General features: G+C 41.2%; 1 protein-coding gene and 1 long non-coding RNA gene across 5 annotated transcripts in view; one reads left to right on the forward strand and one right to left on the reverse strand.

The window, feature by feature from the left end:
• LOC126388732 (uncharacterized) overlaps nucleotides 1-1,917 on the reverse strand; it is a 4,807-nt gene extending 2,890 nt beyond the window's left edge. For both annotated transcript variants that reach the window (XR_007569785.1, XR_007569784.1), the window contains exon 1: nucleotides 681-1,917. This is a non-coding gene — a long non-coding RNA (uncharacterized LOC126388732). The remainder of the gene's footprint in view (nucleotides 1-680) is intronic.
• The window catches only part of fah (fumarylacetoacetate hydrolase (fumarylacetoacetase)), a 625,231-nt gene that overhangs the window by 500,783 nt on the left and 110,854 nt on the right, over nucleotides 1-13,594 (forward strand). The window lies entirely within an intron of this gene.

Genomic DNA, 13,594 nt, shown 5'->3' on the forward strand with positions numbered 1-13,594 from the left:
CTCCAAACATTTCAGGTGTGTAAGACTAAGCTTTTGTGTTGCCTGAAGTTTTGCTCCACACTGCTCTGTACCCTAGTTAAAAATATTTTTTCATCATGGGTTCCTTTGTTTAATTTTTTCCTAGATCAACTGTGGATTGATTTGCAGGATTATTACATTCGAAGCTGCAGATTTGTATTACGTTTGTGGTTTATTACTTAGGCTGTTATTATGTTTGCGGGTGTAACACTCCTTCCTGGTCTTGAGCACAACCTGGCCTGCCCCATTCATTCTAGCAACAGAGAGCTCCATAGATAACACCTCTATTAAAGAAAAAATCCGCTGATGCATAGAGAGAGTGTTCGGTGGTTGCCACCTAACCACCAACATATTTTTAGCAACAGTACATGATGATAGCCACAACAATCTTTGCATATGGTTAAAGTTTTGCCCAAAATCATCATTCAAGAGCATACATTTTGGAGAGCAGTCGATCTCTAAACCAAGTGTTTCAGAGAGACGTTTTGTTATTTGTTCCCAAAAATTTCGAGCTGATGGATGTAAAAAGGTTAGCTATCGCTAAAGTAAAAGATGGCGTCAGGGTGCTTGGCTGTCTGTCTGTTGCTCTGCTCTGTGTTTGTTGTAGCTATGCTTAGTGAATTAGGCTACCTGATCTGTCAAGAGGTATCGTCTCTGCTCACCTGTGATCGCCAAAGATTGAAGGCTTCTTCGATCAGCTTAAATATGACCCGTTGGTGAGCTCTCCTCCATGCCTCGATGAAATCCCGGTGTTCCTGAGGCGTCCTCCCCTCTACCTTGCCCGCGAGAAACGCCACAGAAGACGTGGTAAGCACGGAGGTCTCCGAGTTAGGCTCGAGGCTCACCTGAGGTCTGTTCGTGTGTCTGATCGCTGCAGTGATCTGTATTTTCGGGACGTTCCTCCTGCCCTGCGCTCGTGGAGGACTAAAGACCGATGGATCCAGCCCATGTTCCCTGACGTCAGTGGCTCTGACAGCATAAGCTGTTCAACGGACCCCGATCAGCTGTTGCTGCCTCCCACCAGCTGGCGTGTTCGAACCGGGAGACACGGTGAGGACCGTCGGAACCTCCACTCACTGAAGCGTGCCTCATCCTCATCTGACACTGTTGATCTTCATTTGGCTTTACTGAATGTCCGTCATCAACAAAACTTTTTTATTGAAAGATTTCTTTACCTCACGCAAACTGGATTTTATGTTCCTAAAGGAAACCTGGCTCCGTGAAGGAGAACTTAGGCTACTGCTTTTTCGGAGCTCCTTCCCCCTGGATGTAGTTTCTTCAGCTCCCTTCGCACCACCGACAAAGGTGGAGGACTGGCATCCATATATAAATCCACCTTTCACTGCCAGCAGTCCCCAGCTGTCAGCTACACCAGCTTCGAGCTCCAACTTGTTGAGGTAAATTTCCCCGTGACTGTTCTCTGTGCGGTGGTCTAACGCCCACCAAAATCTAACAAAAGGCCCGTTTCCACCGCAGGAACTTCGGGGTAATTTTACGGGCCGGGGCCGTTGGTGCGTGTCTCCACCGCAGGAACCACCCCCGAAGGACAGAGTTCCGGAACTTTTACAGGGGCATCATGATGATTTCGGAACGGACTTCGGAACAATAGGTTTAATATGGTCGGAACAATGGGATGTCGGACCAATGGGCTGTCGGACCAATGGGTAGTTCCCCATCAGGACGTCATCTGTTAAAAGCCTCCCGTTGTCGGATATGACATGAAATTACTCCAGTTAGCTCAATCATGTTGTAACTAAGACATCCGCTGGAAGAAATATTTTTTTCACGGACCGTGACCGGAGTTATTACAAACACCGCTAACGGCTAACGGCGTCCCTACGTCAAAATGGTCGCACAACCATTACGTCACATACAGAGCCCGGTAACTTTACAGGAACTTACGTCACATACAGAGCCCGGTAACTTTACAGGAACCTTCCTCCTACTCCGCTCTCAGTGGAGACACGGTGGTTGAGAGGGCCAAGCGAGAGGACGTTCCTGTAGTAGTTCCTGCCCCCCAAATAGTACCAGGAACTTCTTCAGTGGAAACGGGCCTATAGACTTTATACTGGACATGTATACNCTACCCGTTTTTTTCCCCGTTAAAGGGGTTTTTTTGGGGAGTTTTTCCTTATCCGCTGCGAGGGTCATAAGGACAGAGGGATGTCGTATGCTGTAAAGCCCTGTGAGGCAAATTGTGATTTGTGTTATTGGGCTTTATAAATAAAATTGATTGATTGATTGATTGATTGATTGCAGACTTTGTGTCGGGTGTGACTCTTAAATATGATCACTTTTTAATTGTTGGTGATTTTAACGTACATGTCTGCTGTTATACCTGGCCTCTGCTCAGAGACTTTCTGAATCTCATGGACTCTTTTAATCTCACGCAGTCTGTTTCGGGGGCCGACGCATGAAAAAGGCCACATTCTTGACCTTGTGTTGTCATATGGATTGAATGTACAGATAACTGAAATCTGCCACACACCCTTCTCTGACCATCTACCAGTCTTTCTCCTTCTCTCTGCCTGCACCCTCCACCACGGACTCCGCTCCCGTTCACCGTCTCCGTGTTTTTAATTCTTCAACTCCTCTGCAGTTGTTGACAGACGGAGAGAAAGTGGAAAAAGGACAAACTCCAGATTTCTTGGGATCTCCTACGTGATTCTCTTCTAACATATCAGCAGGCTGTTAAAGCTGCTAAATTGAGCCTTCTTCTTCTCTGTGCAGGATTTTCTGCAATTTTTTATTAATAAGATTTCTGCTCTTAGAGCCCCTCTCCCTCAGCAAGCTCAGCTGTTTTTCACCAGTTTGAGCCTGTTTCACTCTCTCAACTCACTGAAGTAGTTAGGCCCTGTTAACTGCCCAACTGACAGCATCCCATTTGTTTAAAGAGGTTTTCAGTTCAGTTGAGTCTATTATTTTAAAACTTATAAATATGTGTCTCAGTTCTGGATGTGTTCCATCCTCCTTTAAACGTGCCATGGTGCTGCCTCTTTTGAAAAAGAAAAATTTGGATCCCTCGGTACTGGCTAATTTCAGGCCAATTTCCAAACTTCCTTTTACTTCCAAGGTTTAAGAGAAAGTCGTTTTCAACCAACTCCAAGAATTTTAAAAAGGGGCCAACGTTTCTGAACGGTTTCAGTCTGGATTTAAGCCTCTTCACAGCACGGAAACTGCTCTTTTAAAAGTTTTTAATGATCTTTTGTTAAACCTAGATTCTGGTAACTGTGCCATTATTGCTTAATTTAAAATAAAGTATTTCCACGTGATTATATGAATATTGGCTTTATTGACCTGTAGCACAACAATAAACGTTACGTTTAGGAATTAAGTGGATTTAAACGGCTGCTTTTTGTATTGGAAAGCAGTGAGATTGTAAAATGTTCCTCAGTGCATGGACAGTGTGGTCACAAGTTGATCTGGCTGCCTCCCAATTTTAAGACATAGCTGGCTGTATGTTGTCAGATTTTAGTGTATCTGTCACTGTGGTGGTGTTGCAATAGTGGCACACCATGTTAATTGTGTGCCTATTATTTATTTTCCCATGATGGAGCGGGTTCGAATCCCGTAAAGATGTTCTTTTTTACATTTCAAAGGGCTGAACGGTTCTTTAATATGGCACATGTTTATTTAGACAGGCACCAAAGACGAAAGTGTGTAGGCCTATTTAGAAAATTTATTCGAGATAGGAGTTAAATTGACAGGAAAAGCAACTTGGCCTCTTCCTGTTTTCAACATTCCGTCACAACAAGTGTGATTCAAACCGCGACTAAGTGTCGGTACAGACTGGGTTCCTCCAACAAGAGTCCAAAGACGGATCAGGTCGGCTATGTTTTATTACTGTTCTGAAAAATTGAATAAAGGTCGGCTATGTTTTATTACTGTTCTGAAAAATTGAATAAAGAGGCTTTGTGAGGACAGCTACATGTTCTCTTCCTGGTTGAAAACAGCTGTTGTCACTATGACAACCACAGACACATTCGGCTGAAAGTCGCCAATTAACATAGTCGCGAGTAAATCCGAAACACCGGCAGCAAGCCAGGAGCCTTGCCGCATTGTTGTTTGTGGACTTAAATGGGCCTTCACTCAACGAGTTTAACCCTTTCCCATTCATCCAATCTTGGATAAAGAAAGGACATTGGACCTCATCATCATGGATTTCTGGACGGCGACTGCAGCCTACTGAAAACAGATCACTTTGGTCTGTTTTGTCCCCGTGAAGGTAAGATGATGGCTTTTACTTCTTACTAACCTATTTTTTTTTTTACATGCACCCCCTCCCCCCTCTGTATAGCGAAAACAACACAATTATTGTTGAGGTACATGTGACATTGCTTACGCTAGGCCTATAGCCTATCTATTGTTTTACGTGCTGTAGATGTGGTGAAATACGGCTGATTAAAATTAGTAAGTCCCATCGCTGTGTGGGCATGAATTGAGTTATTTTGCACTGTTATTTTTTAGACCCCCATGAAGCTCAGTTTATAGTTCGAATCCTGTGGAGCGAAGCCACAGAAAAAAGACGGGGACGTAGGTGTCAATCTTGTGTTTTGATGCTTGAAGGAGGAGATAAGAGCAGCTTCCTCCAATATGAAAGAGGCTCTCGTTTTTCTCGAAATCTGATTGGCTCGGCCGCAGTCATCAGTCATTACTCATGTCCGACCAGGCTAGTTTGACCGTTAGACAGAAAACATGGATAAAGCCGGTAAAAAAAAAGTGGCGTGGAAAAAACTCGAATAAAAAAACTTAAATCTTTACAAAAAGAGGCAGCAAAGTGCTCCAAAATAACTGACCTGTTTGGCCGCGGTGTTGGTTGACGGGCTGAGGCTGCTGGTGTTGCTAACGACGGAGATGGAGATGGAGCTGGAGCCGACAGTGCCATTATAGCAGGTGTATTAACGTTAGCTAACGTTCGTGAGTGTGTAATGAGCAAGTCTGGCTTCAGGCAAATTGTGTATCTCTTCTAGGTGTGCGTTTCAAGAGGCCAACTAGCCTACTAGGTATTGCATTAGGTCATTATAATTTAAACCTGTACTAAAAGAAAATATGTGCTTGCTTTTTTCCTGTGGATGCATGCAATTAACATTAGGTGGTGCTCCCAGTCCCAAGGACAATGAAGCTGAGGGACAGAGTAACCCCAGTCGTGATGAGGAGGAGGATGAGACCAGGAATATGACAGGTGCAATGTGAAGGCATAGCCTACGATACATTACATTTTAGCCACAGGAAAACCTTTGTAGTAGTATTAAGTGGGATTTTTTTGTTGTAGTAATAAGTTGACTAAAAGTTGACTATAGGGCCTATTGCCCAATTTATACCTCCTTAGTGCATGGCTGTGAGCCATGGAGATATAAATTGGGCTTATGTAATATAAGAGCAGGGCTGGGCAGGACAGGGCAGACAATTATATTGTGCATAAAATTAGATGCATTAGGATAGAGTCATATGCTCTTATTTTAAGTTAAATAATAAGCACATCGCCATTTGTGGCCAATTCATTATTGCATTTATTTTATAGTCTGGAATTAAACAATAACTGCTGATTTTCTTATGCAGTTGATTCTGAGGACAGTGTTGGTGTAGTGTGTACAAGCATATAGAGGATTATAGGCAGAAACGTGTGGGCCGGTGTGTGGGCCTGTGTGCCTGAATGTCCCGAATTTGTGTCCCAATCTGCCCCTGGTCTCGTCTCTTATACAACATATGTGAACATGTAAAGATACTTTATTTGCACTTAGTTATACATTCATACTTTTGTTTTTGTGCAATCTTGTAATTCTGCATGTGACCACCACTAGAGTAAATCCAAAAGAAATAAGATATGAGCATTTGGAAGCTCATTTTTCCACAAAAAAAAAAAACGAGAAGCATAACCCCGGGACCCCCTAGCAGGTGTCAGGTCTCATATCCTTCTTACCTTTTTCACCCCTGACCCATTTTCAAGCCTGAGGCATACTCCTCTCACCTAGTGAAGAGCCTGAGCCTTGACGTCGCTCTGTAGTGGAGCACATGAGAATCGGGGGATATCTTTTGGCTGTTGACATGTTAGTTGCTGCTACTGTTCACTAATGCTGTGGGGAAAATGTTATATTTAATTTCCATTACTCAGTTAATTACTGAGTGTTTATTTTAGTCATGAAAGCACCTTGGTATATGTATTAGCACCCTAAAATGCACATTTCTTATTTGGTCCAGCCACACAGCTAGTTGTACTGATGTGTGAAATGTTTTATGTTTAAGAGAGCAAGTCAATGTAAAATGGTTTATTTTACTCAGAGAAAAGACACAGGAATTTAATTATGTGTAGAGAATTAATCATTTTAATCTATGTTTCTACATTAAGAAATAAACTGTCAAGCAGTATTTTTGTACTGATGAAAGTGCATTATAAGATTTAAGTTACTGTCATTGTTAGATGTATTTGCCAGATTTATGGTGTTTACACAACGAATGAAACAGGTACTGAGTTAATACAGAAAATACTTACCATGTTGTTTTCACTAAAAGGGTGGAAAGTTATTGGTTTAATGTTTAATATACAGTATGAGGTATTATTATTTTTTATTGACACTGGTAAACCTGAAGCGGTTTAATACTAATTTCATGTTCATTTGTATTGTGTCAAAATGTGATGAACATATATTTTGTTAGGATAAAACAATTCTACAGTAATTTCATTGGAGAATTTTGAAGATGAATTACTAGATTAATTTTCATACCAGTAATTACATTCAGCAGCACTTAAATGATATTATAATCTGGTATAATGTTGTACAACAAAAGAGAAACATAAGAGAAATACAGAAGAGATATCAGTTATAGAATTAATAATAATAATAATAATAATAATAATAGTAATAATAATTATAATAATAACATTTTATTGGTTAGGGTGCCTCTCAAGCCACTCAAGGTCGCCTTACAGCAAAGATTAAAAAAAAGCATACATCAGACAAGAAACACAGCATACAAAACATCATACAAGTACATTAAAATAGAGGGGAAGACAGTAAGACAGTGTAAGAACATAGTGCATTTGATCAGGTGGATTGGGCAAGTCTGAACAGATGTGTTTTGAGTGTGGATTTGAACAGATTGACAGATGTGGTGTTGCGGAGGTCAGGGGGGAGTGAATTCCAGAGCTGGGGAGCAGAGCGCTGAATGCTCTGCTCCCCATGGTAGCCAGGCAGGCAGGGGGAATGGAGAGGTGGATGGAGGAAGAGGATCTGAGTGTGCGAGCGGGTGTGGCAATGTGGAGGAGGTCAGACAGGTATGGAGGGGCGAGGTTGTGAATGGCCTTGAAGGTGAGCAGTAAAATCTTGTATTGGATACGGTGTGTGATGGGGAGCCAGTGGAGCTGCTGCAGGATGGGTGTGATGTGGTGAGTGGATGGGGTCCTTGTAATGATACGAGCTGCTGAATTCTGTAACAGTTGTAGTTTATGGAGAGTTTTTTGTGGAAGACCGAACAGGAGGGAGTTGCAGCAGTCAAGCCGGGAGGTGACGAGACTGTAGACCAGAATGGCAGCTGTGTGAGGTGTGAGAGAGGGGCGGAGGCGGGGCAGCTGTGTGAGGTGTGAGAGAGGGGCGGAGGCGGTTGATGTTGCGGAGATGGAAGTAAGCTGAGCGGGTTATGTGGTTGATATGAGAAGTGTAAGAAAGTGTGCTGTCGAGGATGACACCCAGACTCTTGACCTGTGGGGAAGGAGAAACAGAAGAGTTGTCAATAGATAATGTGAAACTGGGAGATTTGGATAGGGTGGTTTTAGTGCCAATGAGTAGAATTTCTGTTTTGTCGCTGTTTAATTTGAGGAAGTTGGATGAAAACCAGGATTTTATTTCAAGGAGGCAGTCAGTGAAAGAGGAAGGTGGGAGAGTGGAGTCGGGTTTGGTGGAAATATGGAGCTGGGTGTCATCCGCGTAGCAGTGGAAGTGGATATGATGTTTCCGGAAGATGTAGCCAAGGGGGAGTAAATAAATGATGAATAGCAGGGGCTCCAGGACAGAGCCCTGGGGCACACCTGTGGTGACTGGGAGTGGTTGTGATGTGAATGATTTGAGTTGGATGAACTGAGAGCGGCTGGAGAGGTAGGATTTGAACCAGTTGAGGGGGGTGTGTGTGATGCCAATAGAGAGGAGTCTGTCCAGGAGGGTGGTGTGTGAGATGGTGTCGAAGGCCGCACTCAGGTCAAGCAGGATGAGGATGGATAGGAGACCGGAATCGGCTGCCAGGAGGAGATCGTGATTTTGAGAAGTGCCGTTTCAGTACTGTGGAGAGGGTGGAAACTGGACTGGAATTGTTCAAAAAGATTATTGCGGGAAAGGTAGGAATGGAGCTGAGAGGCAACAGTTTTTTCAAGTATCTTTGAGAGAAATGGAAGATTGGAGATGGGACGGAGGTTATTGTGGTTATTGGGATCTGCGCCAGGTTTCTTGAGTATTGGGGTGACAGCAGCTGTTTTGACGGGTGAGGGAACAATTCCAGTGGTGAGGGAAGAATGGATTATGTGCGTGATGAGAGTGGCCAGAGAGGGAACAGCGGCTTTAACAAGAGCAGTTGGAAGGGGATCTAACTGGCAGGTTGATGATTTAGATTTTTTGATCAGACTAGTGGTTTCTAAAACGGAAGGTAGATTAAATGCTGAGAGTGACTGGGAAGGGGACACAGAGGGAAATAAGGAAGATGAATTGTGAGAGGAGCTGGGAGCAAGTTGCTGATGGATGTTATGAATTTTAGCAGTAAAAAAGGATAGAAGGGTATTACAAAAGGCAGTAGAGTACATCTGTGGAGGAAGTGAGTCCGGAGGTTGAGTAATGTTGCTGAGGAGTGAAAACAGGGCCCTTGAGTTACCGTTGTTTGAGTTGATTAAACCGGAGTAATAGGAGGATTTAGCCTGTGAGATGCAGTCCTTATAACGGAGAATGTGGTTGTGATATATTTCCTTGTGCACAGTGAGACCAGTCGTCTTGTAGAGGTGTTCCAGTCGGCGTCCTTTGGATTTAAGTTGTCTGAGAGCGGGAGTGAACCATGGTGAAGAGCGGGTGAAAGTGACAGATCTGGTTTTGAGTGGGGCAAGAAGTCCAGGAGATTATGAAGACTGTTGTTGTAATGGAGTACCAGTTCATCAGGGGTGGAAAAGCTGTCTACGCTTGGGAGGGAGTTAATGTCAGAGGAAAGAATGTCCAAATTAATGTCCTTAATATTACGGAAAGAAATAGTCAGCTGTAAGTAAGTGTTATAATCAGGCCTGGAATTTTGTCATTTTAGGGGCAAGGCCACATGGCCTTTCGTGTTGTCAATTTTTTGAGGGCACAAAGGCCAAAAGCCAGGGCAGCAATGCCATAAAATAAAACAATGATTTTAAGTCCACGTTCATAATGAATTTAAGGACTAAGGATGTATAACTATCTGTGAAATGAATAAATAAAACAAGCTCAAGTAATAATAATGAGTATAATAAGTAATAATGTGATTTATTTAATAGCACTAATAAACCCAATGTGTTTTAAATATAGAACAACCAGGTTCATGTATTTATAACCAAACAATCTTAAATATTAGGCCTAAATATTTTTTGAATGTACATGATAAACTGATTCACTGAACAAGACCGGCTTACAATTAGCCTATTTTTGATGTGTTGTTAGATAGCTAACAAACAAACAAACAAACAAACTACAGCAGGGCTATTCAATTAGGCTACTATTTCAACTGGGCCACATTTCAAAACCAGATAATGTCGACAGGCCGCATTTTTAGCAGCGAGCAGCCGATCCACTTTTTTTTTTTTTTTTTTTTGCATACATATATATATTTATAAATATACAGGCATGACCCTCCTCAACATGATGCATTTTTCTGACAAAATATTTTGTTACACAGTAGCACTGACAACATTTCAAAATTAAGTTTGCAAAGATAGTGAAATGCTTTCTATTGCCCTTGTTCAGTTAACATTATTCTTCTGCCCATATGATCTCAAACAAGCAGTTCTAATTCACAACAGATGCCACATTGACCTTTTGCTCATGGCCTCACAGCCCCTGTCTTTTGGTTTTTGTACATTTACAGGTTCTTGGGAGGACCACCCAGCAGATCAAACAAATGAGGAGAGGCCTGAAAGACACAGGTGTATGGGAGTTTTTCAGTTCCAGGCCACATGCTGTGCCAGTCCTATTCCCAAGGACCTGTGATGCAGAGATCACACCACAGGTAAATTAGAACAAATTTGCCGCAACCAAGTTCGATTAAAATTCTACTATATTAATTTCTTATGTGCATTGCTAATGTCAAGGTGTTACAGTTTACAACCTAGTATGCAGAAACAAACAGTGACATATAATCATGCATATGCATAGTGTGCTTGCTGCTAGGTCACAGTACAATTTCAAATGTAACAAGACAGTAGTATTACTAGTAATACTAAAGTAATTAGTTTTACTAAAATATTCATGCATTATAGTGCATGTTTCATCTTAGTTTACACTGTTCTGTATTTGAATGCTTAATTTTTTTTTCTTGTATAACATCAACAATTAGCTCTTGAGAATTCAAGGATTTTGTTTGATTGTATTTGGTAGATGATTCTGGACAACATCCACTGCCCGGAGGAGGAGGACATCGATGAGGACATCGCCACCGTGGAGGACCACTGCAGAGTACTGACTTTCCTACGGAAATTCATAGAGACTGGTGTGTTCGGTTCTCATTTGTTTGTATTTTTCTACTTTTCTGATATGAATAGGTACTCAACCTTGTGTTATGTGTGCTTTCTTTTAAATGTTTTATTATGTTGTGAAGGTACCTCTGAAGAGCTGAAATGTCTGCTGACATTCTGGACTGGCTGGGGTGTTTTTTCTCCGAACCTGGAGGTGGAAATTATTGATATTGCCCTACCACAGTCATCAACTTGCTTTCAAACTCTGAAGCTGTCTAAAAATGCATTAAACTATGAAGACTTTCATCGAGACCTGCAGGCAAGCATTTCCTCCTGTTACTCTGGCTTTGGTCAGATTTGAGCACTGACACTGACACCCATGGAAGTATTATGATGCATTCCAATCCATTCTTTCCATCTTTTCATTAGAGATGCCCTCCAGTCAATAACATGTATATTAATAAGTCCCTTCAGTGTTCACTGTTAACTGGAAATGAATAAAACTTTGTGGAAGTTCAGATATTGTCTCTGCTTTCATTTTGTTAGAACATTTAAAATATTGATGGCTATCAGGATATAAAACATGAGTGAAAGATGTAGAAATGAAAATGACTGAGTTATGTAGCTTTACAAATCTTCTTGACAAACTGAAATATATACATTAAATATACTCTAGGCCATTTATCTGTCAGTCACTGCAGAAAGCACAGAACAGTTAAAAACAAATATTTTAATATGAAATGTAGTGCAATATAACCCGAGCTTTATAGTGAAAGAACAGCCTTGGTCATTATTGAAGACTTGATTGCAGGAAATGACACTGTCAGTTGTTTATTACATGAAACATTTACTGCCATATCCCCATTCCTGTCACTAATATTGGCACCCCCACTTTTAACTAGAAGTAGGTACCCATGTGTACTATTTACACACAACAGACATGTACAACAAACAACAATTGGTAAGATATTAACTTGTTTTATTGACTTCCAAAAGCCTCTGTTTCTATTTGGCATGAGGGGCTTTTTTTTTTTCTTTTTTTTTTTGACAGATTCTTACATAGTGGTATGGGGGCAAAATGTACAAACTAATGCTGAACAGAGCATGTACTGTTGATTTTTTTAATTGTTTTAAAATTTAAGTTTATTCTAACAATTTGTATACATTCTTTTGTTTAAGTAATACTTTTACGTCAGTAGATGGCACTCTGGTGCTGTCGTGGGTTAGGTTGAGAGAAGGTAGCTACAGGAATAAATGAGCTCTGGTCTGGGAAGGAACTCCAGTCTCTCTCTCTATCAATCCACAGCATTCCACCAAATGTATTGGCTACACGGTGCTCCCTAGCCTGTCAGCCATTTGCTGCCGGTCCAGATTTCCCCTAGGTCCAAGAGTACCCAGCTGCAGACAAGATGGCGGACAAGGGCGCCGCCATCAAAGAGCATGGATACCAAGAGGCGAAGCTCCGTTGAATTTTTGCCAACAGCCACTAGGGGCGCTGCCGTCATTTTGGACTGTTGAGCTTGGACTCTTGCGCCCAGACAACATGCAAGATGTCAAGGAGAGAGGAGAAAAAGAGTAAAAGAAAACAGTGTGCAACAACTATCAGTGGAACATCCCGCACCTGGCCTTCCACCGTTTCCCGAAGGATCCCGACAGGTAAGAACTCCTGAGGTGTAAGTTTTAAAGTGTTTTAATATCAATTTAATATGNGTTGTCAATTACACACAGGTCCGAACACACACATGCACAAACTGGACCTATACATGCACTAAGTGGAGAGATGTCAGAGTGGGCTGCCCATGACAGGCGCTCCGAGCGGTTGGGGGGTTCGGTGACTTGCTCGGTGCCCAGGAGGTGAACTGGCGCCTCTCCAGCCACCAGTCCACGCTCCATATATATATATATATATATATATATGGCCTCTTGGACCATTTATATCTGAACTGATTACTGCTGCGGTCTGCTGACAGTCCAAAATTGCGGCGGTTGGACGAAACCATGGGCGAGTCTGTTGCTATGGGGCGTTCTATTGAGCTTCGCTTCTTGGTATCCATGCTCTTTGCTGCCATATATCCAATCCATACCGGAAGTCCATACCGGAAGTTAATCTTCTTCGTGTCTACGATACTGGAAGTCCATACCGGAAGTCAGTTTTTTGTTTTGTTTTTTTCCCCCAGAAGTAGGTTTTTAAGTCTGTCTTTTTTATATTATTTATTTTAGCAATACATTTACAAACTTTGAAGTAGTCAACAATATATATACACACACACACACACACACACACATATTATATATATATATATATATATATATATATGTATTATAAAATAAATAATATTAATATTAATAATAATAATACAATTATTCAATTATACAATCATGTTTTGTTTGGAATAACATTGACCTCAACAAGTTAAACCTTCAAAAATTGCAGAAAATCAGCAAACACATGAATTTTAGTTGGATTAATTTTTTAACAAAGATTAAATAAGGTGAGCACTTTCATTTATTGGGCTACAGTTGCAACATGCAGATTACTATCAGGTGATTCAAAACAACTGAAAACCATGGATACAACAAATGTCATACTTACTCTTACATCAGTATGGTTAATTGTAACTATTTAACTATTAAATGAACGTAATAATTAGATTTTCATATTGTCAGATGTATTCTATTATATTTCAGGAACACATGTAAACACAATATTACACTATTGTACTGGCAACATAAAGAAGGAGACTTGGAGTTCTCTTTTTTGTGAACAAGTTTTTATTCCAGATATCCATATCAATCTCAAAAGTAGAAAAAAAAAATGGAAAAACAGTAAAATAAAATTTAAGAAAATGGTATAAAATGTCAACCACTGTTCCACAAATCACAAGATCCCAAGATGCAGCCTAAAATGTCTTGTTT

This window comes from Epinephelus moara, chromosome 1 (genome assembly GCF_006386435.1).
Source record: "Epinephelus moara isolate mb chromosome 1, YSFRI_EMoa_1.0, whole genome shotgun sequence".
Classification (NCBI taxonomy): domain Eukaryota; kingdom Metazoa; phylum Chordata; class Actinopteri; order Perciformes; family Serranidae; genus Epinephelus; species Epinephelus moara.